Source organism: Papilio polytes, unplaced genomic scaffold (assembly GCF_000836215.1).
Source record: "Papilio polytes unplaced genomic scaffold, Ppol_1.0 DF823731.1, whole genome shotgun sequence".
NCBI classification, from domain to species: domain Eukaryota; kingdom Metazoa; phylum Arthropoda; class Insecta; order Lepidoptera; family Papilionidae; genus Papilio; species Papilio polytes.
This window is the reverse complement of record NW_013525473.1, coordinates 2,234,575-2,249,759: the sequence shown is the minus strand read 5'-3', so window position 1 is coordinate 2,249,759 and position 15,185 is coordinate 2,234,575. Positions and strand designations below refer to the sequence as shown.

General features: G+C 32.2%; 1 protein-coding gene across 1 annotated transcript in view; it reads left to right on the top strand.

The window, feature by feature from the left end:
* The first annotated feature begins 456 nt into the window (after positions 1-456).
* Positions 457-15,185, top strand: part of LOC106103689 (acetylcholinesterase-like) — a 35,524-nt gene continuing 20,795 nt past the window's right edge. The window contains exon 1 of the mRNA XM_013283516.1: positions 457-618. The gene's annotated coding sequence lies outside the window, so the exon portion shown is untranslated. The remainder of the gene's footprint in view (positions 619-15,185) is intronic.

Below are 15,185 nucleotides of genomic sequence, written 5' to 3'. Positions count from 1 at the left end.
CTAAAAGTAGCAATGTATTGCTACAATTTAAAGTGACCGTCGGCGAATACGTGCGTTGTAACGGTACTCCGTGTAGGGTGCCCCAGGCACGATACCAATAGGGAGGAGTGATCATTCAAGCGCGTATGTTGTGCTTTGAAATTTTCCCGAATTTTAGGTAAAATTCCGCGAACTGAATAATTCAGCAGCACGTGTGCCTTATATTATTAGAAACTCATTGGTCCACTATACTGTTATTACAAGAAATGTGAAAAATAATATAATAAAAATTACAATAGGTCTAAAAGGTAAATGTTTATTTTCATTTCACAACATACTTAAGACACTGGAAAATTTTCTTAAATGATATAATAATTTTCACACGTTAAAAGCGTATAATTTAAAATAAATGGTAAATAATATCTTATAGTGGCAACACTGACTGTAAGCCACCGACCGACTTTAGCTTCAGTCTGCTCAGGGACGTTGCCGGCACATCCCGCGGCCTCTCGATCACTCCCCACTATACATATACGCGTGTGTATAAGCGACTCTTTACTTTTAGTGCCGTTCCCACTCCGCTTTATAAACTATTTATTCAAGGTTATCGTGACACCTGTTGTTTATGTTATTCAAAAGGTAAGGAATATTTTACCTACAAGATTTATTAACATTTTCTTTAAAAAAAAACATTGCTTACATTTTCTTGACATGAAACTTAAAGGTTTTTTTTAAATTGCGGTCTTTTTATTTGATGTCGATTTTCGTATTTTAATCAATTAAACTGGTAGTTTAATATTTATTTATTTATTTGTTTTTTTTTTTGTAGTAACTGTTTGTGTTTTGTTTTATTAATTTTATTTAGGGTATTTTTATATTTTGTTTGTAAGCCGGCAATTGATATTTCCTGGCTAGCGAGCCGACAGCCGGGCACGGGCGGCGGAAGCGTCGGATTCATTCAAATAATTCAATTAAATCTCGCGACGAGCAGAGGGCAGGCAGTTTCACAGCTGCAGATGCTGCTAGGGATGCACATTATTATAAATATCGTTACGTCATCTTGTTATCATTTGAATTGCAGTTTTTCTTAACACCGTCTTCGTATCTAGGTCCAATAAAATAAATTAGCGACAGTCTCGACCAAGTTACGGTCGCCAGTTCGAGTTTAGTTTGAGTTCGCCTACGTTTTGACGTTAGTAAAATTATTAAATCTAACAAATTGTAATATCCAAACATCTTTTAATATTTTATCATTTTAATATGTAGATTCAATATAAATAGTCAAATGATATTTGTCTACATTTAATCGAGTAAGATACGTTATTAAATTTTTCCAAATTATGAACATAAAATATGAATGTATTATACGAAAAGTATCGATACTATCGACTTGGTACTTCCCTAGCATTCTGCCTCAAGGCAGGACTTCGCCGCGCGGCCGTTAGATGCATCGGCGAGCTGTTGATTGCGATTACTTTATATTTTCCTCTAGATAAGGTTATCTAAGATTCTAGATAGGTATCTAGAATCTTTATAATTTATTAAGGAAAATTAATTAAAACATGCGTTTTGAAAAGAACTAAAGAAACAATGCGTAAACTACATTACGTTAATGTTATGCCTACATTTACCGAGAAAAAAAAATTCAATTTTAGAAAAAAATCTTTTTGGGTCGTCGACAAAATTGTACTTTTATTTTTTAACTAAGTTTGGCAAGCATGTTATTAAAATGACTAGTATAGAGATGCGGTTCTCGAGAAGTGTGTTAGACGTGACGCTGAATAGGCAAGAAATAATATTGCAGTTAAAAAATGTAGCAAAGAGAACGCTGTGGTTAAAATTTAGCGTTTAGTTTGATGAGTATGCCTTAACAAAAGGTTAATTGAAGATTTAGAGCAGATACAATTAGACATATCAATAAGCCACTAGATATATTGTTATTAAAATTTTGATAGGGCGCTTTTAAGACGCACTTTTTAATAACTAAAAAAATAAAATATTTATCAGATTTAATAAACCTTTCCGCTTAAGAGTCGAACTAAAGCATGAATTTCTAATACTTTTTGACTACATGCTCTCAGCTAGTAATAAATAAATAATCACCACAAATCGATTTGTAGGCGCAACAAGCAAAGCGTAGATACTGAATAACAAATTCGAACGTCAACAGAAGCTCGTTGAAACTTCACTTAACAGTTTAATTGATATCTTTTCATTTGTGTTTGACATCGCCACTCAATGCTAACAGCTGGAAATGTCAATACGAGACTACTGTATTGATTTTACCAAACTATTATTACACTTACGTACGGGGACCAACCGAGTTAGCCGTTATTTATTAGGGCGACCTTATTTCCTCTTGAATTAATTATTATCTAACTAATTATGTTAATAATGTGAAGCGGAATGTAACATAGTGTTCAGTATCTTACTGTTTAAAAAAAAATATCTGGAAAAAACATTTTGTTTGTTTCGCTTAATTTTTCAAGACTTAGCAAATTATGGTATCAAAAAATCGTTTACGACCATGTGTACAAACAGTGCTTTCCAATTTCCTAGCACTGGATTCTAACGCTGGATTGGAATAAAATAAACTGGGCGTTAATCAATACTTAACCACAAACTTATTTTTACACTAATAAAGCTACATAGGAAAATTTAAGCTGACTAAGCTTTTACCGAAATACCAATACAAAACAATTTTTAACGTCCTTAGAATTTAGATAAGAATCTAATCGCGGACAGATGGATGCAATAAAAACTAATGTTCATATCTGTTTTACGCTGGGTTTCTAAAGTTTCCACTTATTTCGTCATTACCTAGCGATTAATTAGTGTTATGGTGACCCATGTCTCAACGGAGTAAAACAAGTTACGTAGAAAACTAAGAATTTCTAAAGAAACGCATTCGGGAATTTATCGATGCAAAAATACTAACGTCGTCAAACGTCGGTTAAACGTAGCTGAGAAACCAGCCATAAATCGTATTCGCGTATCGGCAGTCATTATTGTAAGTTAGTCTTTAAATGCTCACATATTGATAGAGCAGTCTAGCTAATGCGACCGCACCCATTGCAACACCGGCTTTTATAGCTCTGTAGACATACGCAGTTTATAGTCATTCTGTCCTTGCGATATCATTACGTACGGCAAATTGATGAAATAATCAAATAAAAAAGAACCATTTACAGTACAGTATAAAGAAGTAAGAGTGAATTTCTTTATATGAACCTTTATTTGACTTAATGATCAAATGAAATTGTCAGTTGAATTTTTTGTGACCATCAAATGTGAATGACATTCAAGTGTCATAAAAGAAACATGCTTGCCAAATATTTTGAAGATTCGTAGAGTTTGAATTCTGATAATGGTCGGTACTATGAAAATTTAAATAAAAAACTACTTAATTTCGTGCAAGTTGAACAAGATCCTAAGTAAACACATCTGTGGCATTAATTCCGTACGTGGGATGAAAATATACTTAACGTAAAGACTGAATGGATAAATATTTCAGTAATTTTACTATAACATTTAGTGCTTTATACTCATCGGAGCTTTTCAAAAATATTTACATAAAGTTAAAATAGGATACAGTCGCACACCGACCACGAAGATTTAGGAGCAAATTTTGTCGGATTCGATATAATTTACGTGGTGTCGATACGAACACTGTCGCGTAAATTTCCGGGATAGGCCCTCTGATATAGAATACATCAGTAACGGCATAACACTTAAAACCATATCTGTTCCAGTGGATCAGACCATAGACCGAGTTTTCGGTTATTACGAATAAATATTGATCGATTCCTTCGTCGTTATTTTTACAGGGTATGAGTGTATTTTCTTGACTAATTTATTGGTACATCGTTTCGTATTTTTCTCTTCTCTCTCCCTTACTTTCGTAGTAGTTGCTCAAGTTTTAGTTAATATTATGTAACGAAATATTATAATTTATGATAATTCCTGAACGAACTTACATTATTCTGTTCTATGAATCATATTTGCATAGCATCACTGAAGAAGCAAGAAGCAGTTATAATTATTCTTACAAGAAACTAATTGAGAATCAACCTCATATCTGAATATGATAATATTGAAATAAGTAATAATTAAACAAGTTAAAAAAACTTCTAAAACATGTCCAAAAAGTTTATCTTTGTTTATCGATATAATGTTAAAAAAAATAAACTTTGAACTATCGTGAAACATTAACTTAAAAAAAGATCATGTAAACCAAAAAGACTTATTATATTTCCGCGTTTGTATTTTGCAATGTTCATCTTCCATAACAAAATTAAGGCTTAACTAAAGCTTCTTTATTGTAATCAATACCCTGATTGTTCTATACAGTCTAGATTGATTGTATTGGATTGTTGTGAAGTATACTGTATCCAGAGTTCCTTGCATAAATCCAACGCTATCAGTTGAGTTCGAATTGAATGCTTCTGAGTAAGAGCTATTGAACTAAAGACGATTAGTTATCAACAATATCCGCATTATATGAGAATATACTATTCCAATGCTAAAGCAAGTAAATAGTACGAAATACGTTATCGCATAATCATTTACTTGCATAAATTGTTATAAACTGTTTTTTTTTTTTAATTTCATTTAAGACTAGCTGCTACTGTCACTTCGTCCACGCAATGTTAGTATAAAAAATAGCCTATAATATACCCGTTTATGTCAGCTACCCTGCAGTGAAAGTCCGGTCAAAATCGGTCAAGCCGTTTCGGACATCATTCAGAAAAAATGCGGCTTGCGGACAGACTGACAGGTAGACAAAAAAGATAGCGATTTTCGTTATTAACAACGCTCTACATCATCTTCTCGAAATCTTGAACTTTTCTTTTGATATCACAGACACACTAATTTTATTAGAATGTGTAGAAAGATAGATAAATGTTGTTAAAATTTATCCTTCACCACGATATATATTTTTAAACCAAATTGTAAAACTAAAACATAGATGATGCTTGATAACATAGCGTTTGTATTCAATTTTAAGATGTCTGACTAAAATGAATCGTGATATTCTTTGACCAAATCAGTTTAACTACCAAGAGGGATGGTGTTAAAGAGTTTGGTTATACGTTATTACTGAAGAAACAGAAGTGACAAAGAGGAGATACACACAGACGTATCATTACTCACAGCTTTATAACTCAGACAAGGTTTACGGTAATACGCTTTTTAATAGTGGAAAAAAACGGGCGTTGTATAGAGGCAGATCAGCATTCAGTTCACGGATGGGGGGCCGCGAGTGTGACTCTGACGTAGAATTAAGTATGATTTATGACTTTTATGAGCCTCTTCATCCTCGGCCTTATTTGCGTGAGGGCTCGTACTGTAATAGTCATTCTAACTCCGTCTATGTGAAAAGAAAATTTCTACGACCATTATTTTGCTCCCGTAATTCTTGCTATTAATCTCAACGCTTATCAAGATCATAAATTCAGCTATGACATGGACTAATTTAATTTACGACTGTTTATTCTTTTGGTAAAACATTTTGTTTCGCACTTTAAATATCTGTGTGTTTTGTTTCGAGTGTTGTCATTTTCTCAGTTAGGATCTTCTTGGTTCTTTTCTGACTCCTGTAAGAATCCAATCCTAAAAGAAAAAAGCTTTATTGTTAATCTTAATTGAGTAACATCAGGCGAGTTAAAATCCATAAAAACAATAACTTGTATGTCAGTAACGATTTAGCGATTGTAAATCGATTTAGCAAAACTGGTTTAACGGAATTATGATGTAACTTGCCATACATCTTGTACGGTGACGATGGGCAACGACCTAAAGCTGCAAACAAGTTCCGCTCAAGAGGCGAACCTGGATCATTACAAAGGGGCAATGAGTAATGTGTTAAAAAAAAACAATCTGTAGAAATAATTATGTACATTAAGTACATTGTACGTATTTGTTGAGAATAGTACGTGCTAAAAATGGAATTAACAAATGGTTGTCTACGAAAATCTAGTTAAAATAACCCTCAAATGATTGACACTAAACTTTGAAATGTCATAAGTTGATTTCCATAATTAGAAAGTTAAGCCCAACCCGTCCTAAATTATCGGAAAAGGACAACCTTTGAAGAGTTCCCTTCAAAGTCACTAAGAATAAATTAAAGTAAAAGGTGTAAGTCCGAAATAGTTAACTTTACACCTCTTAATTAATGTCTCTACCTAACTATTTAAATACGCATTTAAAAAACGATAAAAATATCAGACTTGTTATAACAAAGAAAAAAAATGTTAATCACTAGTCCTTTTTAAAAGGAACGGGATCTTTCGATATCAAATATCCGTTTTCTACATCCTTGCAAATACGAGTACTCGTAGTAGGCAACCCTCTAACTTTTGCACAAGTCGTTCGCAAGTCGCGGTCACTTCATTATTTCTATCAAGTGACCCTTTTATCTGATTCCACATTCTACTATAAGAATGTATGTTTTTTATTAAATAAATGTACAATTCTTTTTACGTTATTGCTACGTTTTGAAAGAATAATCTTGAAAGACATCTTTGTTTCCATTTAGAAGTTCTACGTGTAGAGTTTTCCTCGTTGCGCTACGATTCCGTCCCGCGGGTGTCATAACATTTTATTCGAAATAAACCTGACTCGCACGTAACAGTCAACAGTAAGAATGTCGCTATTAATTTATCTCGTAAGTACTTTAGATGTCGCATATTCTTATTTATTCTTTTGGCCTTTGAAGATGGGTAATTGCGAATATATTTATAGACTTATAACGTTTCTAAAAATATATGATCTGAAAATAAAATCTCTTATGTCGCATCGTTTGCGGTTGGGAAGTAAAGCGTATAGAGTTGAGGGTTGATATTTTTAGACCTCTATTTATATTTACCTTTCATTTATGAATCAAGATGTTTATTTAAAAAAAATACGAAATGAAAGTCAAGGAAAACGATTTGAATTTTCCTTATACGAAGCTTTCGAAAAGCTATTCACAATATAAATGTTTTATTACATTAAGACTACGAACTGTCGCCCGCAAAAGTAGCGTAAATTTGGACCACCCGTAACGCTATTTTGACAGCGCAGATAATAGCCTATAATATGCCTATGCTTGTCAGTTATCAGCAACGCAAATACATTCTCGAAATCTGTAATTATTCTTTTGATGTTACAGACACTCCAATTTTGTTATTATATATGTTTATATAGATGAAAATATGATCAAGTGAAAATCCCAAACCTTGTTTTTTATTAAACAGACTTCACCTCTTACAAAGTAGCATCAAATTGATGTCTAGATATAAAATAGTTACGTAATAAAGTAGCCATAAAAATGTCTTAGTACCAAGTTTGTTTAACGGAAAACAAACTGTAAAAATGTGAAACCAGAAAGTCGTAAAATTGCTTTACCTGCAGATAATACGCACGCAAATAAATAGATTTTATCATAGGCCTGTGAAAAAATGAGCACATTATTCTCACGGCCCACGCCTATTTTCAACATGGTCGACTAATGCCGACCAACGATAAAGAGAAAACATTTCTTGGTGTTGTAAATTACAACCATAACAGCTTATGACAAAAATATTAACTTATGAAACATACCACTAACACTAATCTACATGTTATTTAACATTCTTACAAAACTTTTTTTTTTCTACATTTGCTTGTGTTATAATTCCGTGACAAATTCTTATACTAATTAAAATCTAATAAACATCTCAAAAAAAGATCATATGATTAACGTATATTAACCTAATAAACTCAATTTAAAATTAAAATTTTAAATTGAGTTTATTAGGGTTTAAGCTTTTGTTAATTTGTTATTTGTAATATTTCAGGGATTTATTTTTCACATCAAAATATCATGGAAAGGTTAAAAAGCTAATAAAACTTTACGCATATAAAGTGTGATAGCTGGCAAATAAAACACACAGACCCCTACGCACAAATCACAAGACGTATATTAATGTCGATAAAACCTCCTTTAATATATTAATTCTGTAATACACAGAATTTGCTTTTATATCTAGTTTAATAACAATAATAGTGTCGTCGTTTTATACCTTTATTATTCAACGAACCAAATACTAAAGATATACTTCATATTAATGGAAAACGATACTAAAAATGTGCCCTTGCTTTGGTTAACGTAAAAAACAGGCAAATCTATTTTGCTGTATGACTTACCAACCAAAAACTTCACTGTCAAACTTAAGAGAATTAAAAAGTAATAGACGGAATGATTGAACAAATAAAATCTATTAGATACTAGCTTTCGCCCGCGACTGTCCACGCGGGATTAAAAAAAAAACAAAAGTGCGTAGGCGATGTGTTCTTCCAGACTAATCTCTACAGCTGTACCAAATTCCATCGAAATCCGTTCAGCCGTTTAGGCTACAAACTCTAACAAACATCCATCCATCTATCTATCCATCTAAACTTTCGCATTTATAATATTAGTATGATGTACTCGCAGCTTACATCACCCTCCCCTTTCTATTAGTAAACCAGTAAATAATCAGCAATTTCATTACTCTATGAAGGTTCTTCAAAACTATGCCAATTATAAAAAACAAAGTTTTAAGAATGTCGATAGCGTGTAGCAAATTTAACGCCGATATTTTTGAAATTCATTGCACGTTAATAAAGCATTTGATTAGTTAAGTCTGGAGCTCCACTTACGGCAGCGATAAAAACAAAGATATTCACGAAAGAGGACGAGGTTTTCGAATAAAGAGCGCAACTACTGTGACAGTAGCGTGACTCAATGCCACTCATTCCAACTTACACTGTTTCCATTTGTATCAGACAATCTGTAAATTTGAAAGAATATTATATTATTAATTAGATTTAATATTAATAATTTTTAACAATCATGGTATGATTGGTGCACCAGGTTTTTATTCTCTATAACATAGATCGATATTTTTTTATAAATCAACATCTACAGACTCTTAGTCCGTTCTGTTTTTTGCACAGTTTGTATCTTTTTTATCAATAATTTTAGTCCTCTTCCTAATACCAACTCGAAGAGCCTGTCCTACTACTGGCTGATAGCTCAGATAGTTTAAAAGTGACGTCACTGTCAGATAGAGTATCAAAATCCGATATTTCCATCACACATTTGATACGTTGGATTGTTATCTGACAATTTACAAGAATTGTGGGACAGGCGCTAAGTAAAGAATCTTGTATAACTGATGTATGTAACCTGTACATATTAACCTTCGGTGTAGCGCTATCAAATTTGATTGAAGCAAGTAACAAACCTACAATTATATTATATTGCCATGAGGCGTTGTAATTCACGTACACACTACGGATGTTGCGTGTTCACTTAACATCAATTTTAATACTAATGCTCGATTTACAAATAGATTAAAAAGTTACAATACTTAAATGATACATTTACTGTCGTGAAATTTAAGTAACGGCAGTAAATTTATTCTATTTTGAATTAGGGCATACGGTCTCCAAATTCTAAAATTCGTTATACTGATATTTGATTAACGCTATGGAAATACTACACGTAAGGTTCCTTAAACTGTAGTTGACATCCGAACAAATATTAGTTCATGTACAGAAAGAATCACTTTACAATTCAACGTCTATAGGCTAATGGTTTAGGGTACAAAGAATAGAGTAGTCCTGACAAACATTTCAACGTAATAAACATTTTAATTTTTAGTCATTCCTATTAAAACTATCGCTTTCTCGTGTCGTATTCGAAAATGAATACGTCTAATTTACCGACGGATTTATTTCGGTGGGTAATTTCTACTGATTCAATCTTTTACCCTTATATTTCAATTACGATATCTTGATCGGTATTAGGACAAATTATTTTATTCGATTGTTAATGTTACCGAATATTATAACTATGAATCTCGGAACTAAGCTGTTAGTATGGCTATGTTATTTGCTGATATAAATTCGATTCTTCAACGTTTCAACAATTTTATATCGTTAAAACAATATTTTGGGCATTTGCTTCGTAACGTATCTGAATTATGATTCTTAGGGCCTGTCCCACGACTGGCTGATAGACTCGCGATAGATTAAAAATGACTTCACTGTCAGATAACGTAACAAAATCCGATATCATCACATATTTTACACTTTGGTTTGTTATCAGACAATTTAGAATTTGGTGGGACAGACCCTTAATATTTACTATGATATTAAATAAATTATAAACAATTTGTCTTCAAGTAAATATTTAATAATATCAACGTTCTAATGGGAAAAGACTTTTTGATTTAACCGTTATCGCAGGTTAAATTTAACGCTTTCGTGACCTTACAGCAAGCTATTGGCCTTGTTAATATTGCCATGCAAGTCCGTGGCTTTAAGGACATCTCCGCCAAGAATATACGATCTAAATACAAACAAGGTTAGAACTATTTTCAAATATTAACTCCTAATGAAGGAATTTATTGAACTAGAGCAATAAAATTAAATTCATTAGACTTTGTTCTACACTACCTGCCTTACCGAGACTTACAGATCATAAAAAAGAAATTAGTAACTATGACAACTTGAACAAACAAATGTTAGTTTCTCGTTTTTTTTATAATACTAGGTGGCAAACGAGCAAGCGGCCAACTGAATCCACCTAAAGCGAACGCTGTTCATAAACATCCGCAATTGCAGATGCGTTGCCTACCCTTAATTGGCAAAGGAGGAGACGCACATAAAGAGGAATTTCCCCTTCCTATGCTTCTCCTCCACCGTCAAAACCACTTTTCCTTTTAAGAAAAGGGTGGAAAGGGAAAGGGACTAAAATTAGGAGTCGGGCACCACACTCATCAGACGAAACGCGGCGTTGCTTCCACTTCACGTCTGTTGCCGTGTGGTCGTGGTATTACACCGGGCGTGCCGGCCCATTCGTGCGAAGATGTTAAAGCGGACTCTACCTCTGTCTACATAATCTATCATCCACAAAGAGTTTTTAAATTATCTGTTGTTATCATTTAAAAAAATACTATGTTTAAGTAAAACCTTTAAAAAAATACGTCGAGTCCACATTGCACACAAAGTGTATGTTGATGAAACACTTAAATAAACATCGTCCTGTTATGTAGCCAAATGAAATGAAATTTCCGAAATCGATGGAACAATTGCGAATGAGAGACTTTTTGGCAGCGCGAACGAATGAAAATTCATTGTACTTTACATTTTGACATTCCAATTTAGTTATTGGTTATTTGTTCGTTGATAATGGATTCAATATCATTGCATACGAAAGTAACAAAAAAAAAATATATTAAATTTATTTGAGATTAATAACAGTTTTCAATTTGTAAATCGAAAATTAGAGAATTATTGAAAACTAGCTGTTGCCGTGCGGCTTCACCAGCGTGAAATTATAAAAACTTTATTTTCATTGTTTACATTTGTCTCTCTCAATTACATACATATGTCAATAACCATAATAACCTTGCTACCTTAATGTTGGCAGCTTGTAGTTTATGTCTTTCCCACATGGTTTTTTTCCAGTTTATTTACTCCCTAAGTTTAATAGCGTGAAAATATATAGCCTAAAGCGTGGCGTAAATGTAGGACTTTTTATTAAAAAAGAGAATTATTCAAAGATATATTGTGATTGCTGACCTCTTAGGCAACAAAGTGTGTGTTTACGCTTTATTATATTAGTATAGATGGAATTTGATTCACAAAAATATCTCTGATGTGTTAATATAGGTATAGAAATAAGAAATATAATTATAAGAAAATATTAAAGTTTGCAATATAATTTTCGATATTTATTTAAGTCGTATCCGCCTTAAATAGGCCATCAAATTAATACTGCATATAACCCAGTTAGAGAATTGAGAGTATATTAAAGATTTGTGCTGGCTTACATACTCTGAATACACGGTACAATGCAGCCTGGAACAATAGAATACATTAAAGCTGATCCGATATTTATACTTCACTCAATTTCCTTCCGTCGAGCGACCAGTCGATTTTATATACCTCGCTAGATAACATCTTAACCGTGGATTTCTACAGCTAAAGTACATATTCCCGTCTCTATCATTTAAGGCGATTACATGCTAAAATAACAAACATTTTATATTACTCGGTAAATTAACTAAACCGGAATGTAATTACAATTTACAAGGAAAACAATTGAAATATGTTTTAAAAGTGGAAGTCACTTAACAATTCCGCTAATCCACATCGCAGGTATATCGGATTACAGCCCGCTCTAAAAGCCTGTACACAATTGTGCACTAACAATGTATAAAATTCCACCATTTCCCTTCTGAATCAGGTTTCAGTTTATCTTTAATTGTATTCACTCATTCTAACTTTAATACAGATAAAGTTTGAAAATATCTGAAAATCTCATGTCATGGTATAAAATCGAAGATAAACTCTGCAATTAAGAAACCACTTTTGATGATTTTTTTTTTGTAAAAATCTAAAATTCGCTTCAACTGAAAAGTTAGGACGATTTTTATTTACATTATTAACGTATAACTTATAACAGATTATTAACTACTAGTACGGAGTGTGTTATTAGTAAATATATAAATTATATTTATCGAAGAAAATTTTGCAATAGAGGTTAAGAATATGTTAATTCCTTTTGAATTCACATTACCAAGGTCTTTGCAATAGCAACGGTAACGTTTTTTATGGCTTAATTAAATCGTGAAATGCTTTGCGAATGCCGGTTAAATTCCTACATGAGAGTTAAAGCTCTGTAAATAACTCGTGTTATAAAATAATTTACATAAATTGCTCGAAACTATGTTTATAGAGCATTCCATTTTATTAAAATTAACGTAAAGAAATTGAATAAATTAAAGATAAAATATTACGAATTGCAATAGTAGTAATAAAAGAATACATAAATTATTTTTTTGTAGTAAAGCTCATACATAAATGCATACAAAATAATAGGATAGAAATCGCCAGTTTAATCGAAATACCTACTGTCTAACGCAATTCATGTTCTTACTGACACAATCCCAAAATTCTAACGTTTAAAATACAGTGAAACTGTTTTTTAACAGTTGAAAATGTAATGGTTTTGGAAATAGACAGTAACTAACTTCCAGTTTCTGTACAAGCATCGTAAAACTGTTACAACGTTTGGACAAGTTGTTTTAGATAAGAATACAAAGTGTTCACGTGTTTCGTATCACTGTACGAAATGAACGTATGTTCTGAAGTTTGTGTCATCTTTATTACATGCAGTTATCGTCTATTGCAGTTCCAATATAAACATCAAGGGAATTAAAATCCTTTGCTAATTCATTTCCTTTAATGATATGGTATTGTGTTGGAATACTTTCAGAATAACAATGATTACTGACCATACTAGATCCTGTACTATTCGCGAAGCTGGTTTTGATCAATAATTCATTATCAACGGTATTCAGGTAATGCGATAAGAATAAGAATGAAGATAACTTTGTATTAGATTGTTTGTTTAGGTTTTGTTTATCTATACTAGAACCTCTGTTGCTTTCAAATGAAGTGGTAAGCGGTCAATCGGATTTGAGAATGTATTATTCATACAGTCTACTTTATTTCGTTTTAAGTGAAAGAATAACGTTTTACACGAAACAGAATTCAATTAGAAAATAGTTGGAGTGCTATTTTTGTGTATAATTGCGTCCAATATGTAAATGAAGAAGACTTAGTAAATATTTACAAAAATAATACAAAGAAGAGGATGGTTTTTCAATGGTCTTTGGGAATCACCTCTACACCATTGCGTTGAGTTTCATTAAACGGATGAAACTCAACGCAATGGATCGTTCCGTTTTTTGGTTATAAATTTCATAGTGACTGTTATCAAGAAGTTTATGCCGATAATGAGACTTGGTGAAAAATTACGCAAAAATTTCAGATAAGTATATGTCGTTTTGAGATGACGGAAGTATTCCTTTAGATCTTAACATCTCCTTGGATTACTCTTACGCCGATCACTTAGTGTCTTTAATTATTTTATTAATAAAGTAGTGTAAACAAACATTTTCAACTTTTTTTCTGTCTCATCTGTGTACAATTGAATAAACAGAGATTTGAAGGTCAACATGCTCTTCGTCTCTGATTTCATTACCGCTTTGAGTCACGCGGGATGTAGGTCAAATGTCGCTCGGGAAAAAAAATAAACGGCTTAAATTTCTTTGTGAAGTAGTGTCGATATATAGAAACGATGTTACAACTTGGGGTCAGGGATTTTACAACGGAAAAAGAGTGATAGTTTGAGACTTGTTTGCCTTCATTTTCGAGAATCGAGAATTCACTAAACTTGGCGTATTGAATTGAAAATTTTATTTGGAGAAATGGATAAGGAAATGGGAAAACATAGTAAGAATTTCGTCATCACATTTGAATTTCGAAACAAAGAATAAATAATGTCGTTAGCTTTTTTATAGGATGCTTCTACATCACCGAATGAGCAGCTGACTTGCTTCGTTATTACTAATTTCTCCAGAATTTTAGTCTAACGTCACCCAAATGTTAGTATCAAATAACACTATTGCATGAATCTAGTTACTGAATAATTAATATACAGTAACATTACATTTTTCGAAAATACAAATTGGTTTGCTCAACAAAATTGGATTGGCTCAACGTAAGAATTTCCTATGAACGTACCCCATAAAAAATGAACGGGGTACAATCTGCGTACATTGTCAACAGCCATCACATATCACCTGTGACCCGGATAGCTCTAGGCAAAGTGCTCGTCTATGTTTATCATTGTCTATTCAAATGGTGTACCTACATATAGTGTGGAGTATTACGTCATAGCTAGATTGTACTTATAAGTAATTATAACTTTGTGATTATAATTTAAGCAAACAGAAGTTCCACACTCTCTGGCTTAACTACATAATTGAGAAAATTTTAGTCGTCTATCTTCATTATGTTCATAACTTAATCTTCCGAGAGTAATCAATATTTGTGATATTTCTTACTTTGTAACTTTATTATTTTGCGTTTGTAACTATATAATAGTATTGTACTATTTCATTGAATCATTTTATATTTAACTCATCGAATTAAACTTTAATTCTTGCCATCCTTAACCCTAAAAATATTAAATCAAAGCAGTTTACTTGTGTATATAAACCTTATGTTACTTGTATGCTTATATATTTTTATATTTTTCAATTTATCACATACTAGCTATTCCAGTACGATTTCACCCGCATGAAATTATTAAAAAAAAAATGTTTTTTTTGTTTACATTT